This window comes from Urocitellus parryii, chromosome 9, assembly GCF_045843805.1.
Source record: "Urocitellus parryii isolate mUroPar1 chromosome 9, mUroPar1.hap1, whole genome shotgun sequence".
Classification (NCBI taxonomy): Eukaryota; Metazoa; Chordata; class Mammalia; order Rodentia; family Sciuridae; genus Urocitellus; species Urocitellus parryii.
The window spans coordinates 94,619,717-94,625,716 of NC_135539.1; positions in this window are offsets into that span (position 1 = coordinate 94,619,717).

Below are 6,000 nucleotides of genomic sequence, written 5' to 3' on the forward strand. Positions count from 1 at the left end.
TGCATGCCAGGCGAGCGCGTTATCACTTGAGCCACATCCCTAGCCCCTCCATTTTACTTTTTTTTAATGCAGTGATACATACTGGAAGATCATGTTTGAGGGAAAAAAAAGCAATAAAAATATCAACTTCCATTGGTGGCATGCCTGGTATATGTCCAACTAAGTCTGGGCCCTTTACACCATCTTCCATGATCCTTACCAACAATCCTGTCAAGTAAATGTTTTCATCCCAAGTTTACAAATGAGGAGACTGAGGCTCACTAGTTTGCTCAGGGCCATAGTGAGGAGCAGTGGTCAGAGCCTATGCTCACCACATGCCATCATCCAGGGATCCACTTGGGGTGAGGTGGGGACAGCCTCACAAGAGGCAGGGGGCTCAGATGAGGGTTTGCAACCCAGCATCATAATAGTAGGTTTGAAGCCAGGGCACATCTGTGTGACAAAGAGCGGTGTGTTAACCACTAGAGTGGATTCCTGCTGTAACAAAGATCCTCAGACTGGGGGTCTTAAGCAACAGAAACATATGGTTTCATGGTTCTGGACTCTGGAAGTCTGACATCAAGCTTTTGGCAGGGTTGGTTTCTTCTGGGTCCTTTCTTCTGGCTTTTACAGATGGTTTCCATATGTGTTTGTGTCCTGATCTCCTCAAAAGGATACCAGTCAGCCAGGCATGGTGGCACCCACCTGTAATCTTAGTGGCTCAGGAGGCCGAGGCAGAAGGATGGCAAGTTCAAAGTCAGCCTAAGCAACTTAGTAAGACTGTCTCTAAATAAAATATGAAAAGGGCTGGGAATGTAGCTTAGGGGTTAAGTGCCCCTGGATTCAAACCCTGGTACAAAAAAAAAAAAAAAAGAAAAGAAAAAGAAAGAAAGAACACTAGCCATATTAGATGAGGGACCACCCTCATGACCTCATTTGAATTTAGTTAATATCTTTAAGGGCCCTATGTCCAAATAGTGACATCTGAGGAGCTGGGGGTTAGGGATTCAACATATGAATTTGGGGCAGACAAGATTCAGCCCAAGACAAGCAGAATCTATGGATTTTTAATATTCAAAGATGAGTAGGGAAGTGCCGCAGTCCGGCTGCAGCAAAATAACCGGGGGGTGACGAGCAACTTGTGTAGATCGATATAGCAGGAGTGGGAGCTGTTCATTGCAGGACAGGAGCGGTATATATACATTCCACACAGCTTATCTTAATTAACATAAACTAGATACAGCAGTCAACCAATAAGGAATCTCCACACTTAATGGCTCGCTGGCTTGACTTCACAAACCACTCCCTCTGGCAAAATGCCAGGCGCCATCCTGACTTGTTTACAGACCTTAACAGGGAAGGACAGAGAGGATTGGGAAAGCAGAGGGGAGCTCATAGGATAAGAGCAGAATAGAGGGTCTGGGGTTGGCAAATGAGGGTACCTCAGGCCATCCAGGTGGGAAGGGACAGGGTGAGTAGAGCCTGGACCTAGAATCTGGGGGCATGCTCAGGATAAGGATGAGACTGAATGGCCACCTCCATCTGCAAGAGTAGCAGTCAGTCAGACTGGTGTCCGACCAAGACTGGACCAAGGTGAAGGCCTCTGGTCATCGCCAACCAGACCTGTGGTGTCTCCATCAGGGAGAGTGAAGACTGCTTCCCGGAGCTGCATGAGACGGGGGTTGTGCTGTACTGGCCAATTTCCCGCTGGGCTGACCAGCTGGAAAACCAGTCCAGGCTTCAGGGAAACCAACTTCCTCCATGTGTGTCCTTCCCTCCCTCCTCAGCACACAGGATCTGCCTCCAGTGTGCCCCAGGCCACACTTCCCACTTTGGACAACAGCAGTCATAAATACCAACAACCCACAGGGCCCAGAGCTTCCATCCGACCTACATCTATGAAGTAATGAACTCTCCTTATCTCCCCTGCCTCCAGAGGGGCCTCTTTTGTTCTTTTCCTTCTCCATATCCCTGCTGTGTGGAACCTGCCTTTAGCTGTTCCCATCTGGTGGCTGAGGGACATTAGGTTGTAAGATAGGTAAAGCCTGGATCCTATTATGGGACACATTCTGGGGGCCTCAGGGTACCAGCCGAGAGGACCAATCCTTCTCAGGAACCAATATTTTTACACATCAACAAAAGTGGACCATGATGAGGCTGCTCAGTGGGCATGGCGTTGTCACATAGCCTACCTTGCCCCAAGAGCTGCCATGGTCAGTGACAGGGTTGTATACATTTCCACAGTCACAATTACCCCAGAGGATGCTTGTGTTTTACTCTATTGCTACTAACACAAAACTAACCCATCTTAGAATATTCTTATGGAAAACCCCTGATGGTAAAAACGAAAAGTAGAGATAAATCAGAAGCTCATCCGTCATAGATGATGGGAATTACTGGAGACAGCTATGACCTAGAGCCAGAGACCCTGGAGGGATGTGCAGGTCAAATCCCTCACTATCCAGAGAGAGCCCTGGGCTGCCCAGGGTCACACAGTTCACAGCACTGTGCTGTGCCCACTCCTCTAGTCTCCCTTAGCTCATGGTCAAGTTACCAAAGTCAGTCCTGGCCTCCCTTGTCCAAGCAGAACTATGAAACTCCCTTGCTCTGCCCAGCAGCCTGGTGCTTTGATCCAAGGTGGAGCTTTCCCTGCCCCAAAGGTGACTGTGGCCAACCTCCAACTAGCTCCCATAGCCCCTATTTGCTTTCAGGGAGGGACCCATGGGCAGGAAGATGAAGCCAGGTGTGGAAGATGAGAGGCTGGCCCCACAGCAGCCCTGGGAACCAGCTCCGTTCCTCACTTTACATGTTATTTCATTTTTAATTACAGAACTAAGGTAACAGAGCTTCCCAGGCTGAGCCAGAAACAGTCGGCTTTTTAATTCACTTTTTGTTTTCCCAAAGGAGAGCCTCACGGATCCATGGCAGAGCAAGGAAGCCAGGGGTGGCAGGAGGCCTGGGCCTTGGGGATGTGATGGATCCTGTGACCCACTTTCTTATCTCCAGCCTGGTCCCACCATCAGCCTTGGGGTGGACCTTAGTGGGCCTCAGTTTCCCCAGCTGTGAGATGCTGGCTTGGACCAAAGCTTGCTGTTGGCACTAACCATCTCTACATCCTGAAGCGCTTCGCACTCCCCAATGTACAAGGCTTTGCAGGTTCTCTGACCTCTCTTCTGCTTCTGGGCTTTCATCTTGTTCTGTAATGATAAAAATATCCTCCTAACCTCCCTGTCCCTGATTCTAGCACCAGCCCATGGCTGCCTGGGCAGGGTGGGGGTGTCTTCTCCTTCCTCTCTCAGTTCTTCTCTGTCCTATCTGACTTTCTTCTCTTCCCTCAAACCCTTAGCTACTGGTTATTTCCCAGAGGTTTCCTCTGCCCCAGAACTTTGCCCTTGTCCCTCCTACCTCCCTGTCATGACCCCTTCTGCTCTGATACCTGCTGTTGCCAAGAACCCCACACCTGACCTCCCCAGGTTTCTGGTAGGAATCCCTCTGGCTCCCCAAACTGATACTGTCCAAACTACCTTCCTCCTCTCATCCCCCACCTGTATGTCCTCATCTCTGCCTTGGATGTTGGTGCCCCCACCTGCCTGATCTATGCCCTGGTTCCAGGGAAATGCAGGTTTCTGGCCCTGGGACCAGGAGGGTGGGCTTCAGTTTAGGGCTCTCCCCACAGTAGCTTGTTCCACTCTCTTCTCTGCCACACAGTGCATCTTCCTTGCTTCAAAATGATGGGACAGATATTCTTTTACAAAATTTCAGGACTTTTGTTGACCCCCCAGGCCAGGGGTATAGGAGTGTCCTAGTTATGAGTTGATAATGGAGCCAGGCCAAATCCAGGTCTCCAGACTCTTGCCCCAGGGTCTCCTGAGTTCCTGTCCTGTCTCTTCCTAACCTCCCAAATCTAGACTTGCTGGGAGCTCCCTGGGACTCTGGCTGGCTGCAGGAAAGACCTGCTGTTATAGGTCTCTGGAGCTGTTTCCTCACTGATAAGCACACAAAAAATGTACTAAATTAAAAAAAAAAAAAAGGACTAAGTAATCTCCTGCCATGAGACATTCTAAGAATTCCTGGGTGGCCAGAGCCCCTCCTGGATCTGGGGAGACCAAACACTTCTTTTTATTTGTTTGTTTGAGGAACTGAGGATTAAACCCACGGCCTCATGCATGCTAGGCAAGCACTGTACATTCCCAGTTGCATTCCCAGCCCTTTTAATTTTATTTTGAGACAGATTCTCACTAAGTTACCCAGGCTGGTCTTGAACTTGTGATTCTCTTGCCTCAGCCTCCTGAGTAGCTGCAAACAATGTAATTAAAGCTTATCTTTCATTGGAGGAGATAAAGTGGGGCCCACTGCTCACTAAGACATATCCTATAAGTAGAGCCAGTTGGGGACCCTGTAGGAATCCAGAATCTTGCTCCTGGATGGAACAAGAGCCCTGGACAGATCCAGTAACTTCCCAATCCATATCGGTCTCACTGACTGAGGAATGTCCAGTCCTGCCACTCTGAGGGTCCTGAGGCAGTGGTCCAAAGTGGGGAACTGACAACTCTTCCTGGTCCCGGGGAGACCTTCCTTGGCAGGAACCTGGCAACACTGAATACCAAGTAGGGGTTTATCTAGAGAGAAGCCAAGTGCACCCCTTTTCTCTCTTCTGGTGGTTAGAGCTGGAAGGAACTATCAAGTTCATGTCTCTCATCTCACAAAGAAATTGAGATCCAGAGAAGTTCATGAAGCTTTTTTTTTTTTTGTGGTATATATGTGTAATAAAAATTTTATTTTTTTTATTTATTTATTTTTTTTAATATTTATTTTTTAGTTCTCGGCGGACACAACATCTTTGTTGGTATGTGGTGCTGGGGCTCGAACCCGGGCCGCACGCATGCCAGGCGAGCGCGCTACCGCTTGAGCCACATCCCCAGCCCTCATGAAGCTTTTTTAAAAAAATTTTTAATTAATTATTTTTTTTAAGTAAGGGGATTGAAGAAGGTTCTCACACACGCTAGATAAGTGCTCTACCACTAAGCTACATTCCCCACCCCTTTTTATTTTTATTTTTAAACATTTTGAGACAGAGTCTTACTAAGTTGCCCAGGCTGGCCTTGAACTTGTGATCCTCCTGCCTCAACCTCCTGAGGAGTTGGGATTAACAGGCATGTGCCACTGTACCCAGGCCCTCAGCCAGCTCTTAAACTCCCATCTCTTCATTCATGCATTCAACAAATATTGCTGAAGTAGCTACCTTGAGCACTGGGCATTGTTTTAGGCACGGGGAATAGCGGTAAATAGGCCAGGAAAAGTCACTGAGTTCCTGGATGCTGCATTTTACTGGGAAGGCAGTCAATAAAAGGTTAAACAAAGAGTTGAGGAAGGGAATTTTATTTACTAAGTACCAGGAAGAAGATAGGCCAGGATGATTAGAGAGACTGTGACTGCATAGGCAAGAGAGGGCTTTCTGAGGAGCTGACAATTATCCTAAATCCTGAATGATAAGAATTAACTAATCATGCTGGGTGCGGTACCGCACACCTGTAATCCCAGTGTCTTGGGAGGCTGAGGCAGGAGGATTGTGAGTTCAAAACCAGCCTCAGCAATTTAGGGAGGCCCAAAGCAAGTCAGTGAGACCCTATTTCTAAATAAAATACAAAAAAGGGCTGAGGAGATGGCTCAGTGGTTAAGCACCCCTGGATTCAGTCCCCCCCAAAAGAGAAAGAATTAACTAACCCTTGTAAAGCTCTGGATGCAGGTTCTTGAAGGCAAAGACAGTGGCTAAAGACACTGAGGTGGGACTGGCATGGGGAAAGAGGGGCCTGTGTGGCTGGCTCTCAGAAAGCAAGTGAGATAGAGAAGGGGAGCCTAGCCCAGATCAGCCTGAGCTTTAAGTATATGGAAATTAATTTGAATTTTTTTCCAAAATGTAATAAGAAGCCTTTGGAGATTTGTTTATCTATCTATATCTATATCTATATCTATCTCTCTCTCTCTATATATATATATATAGTTTACTTTTAAAACTTTTTT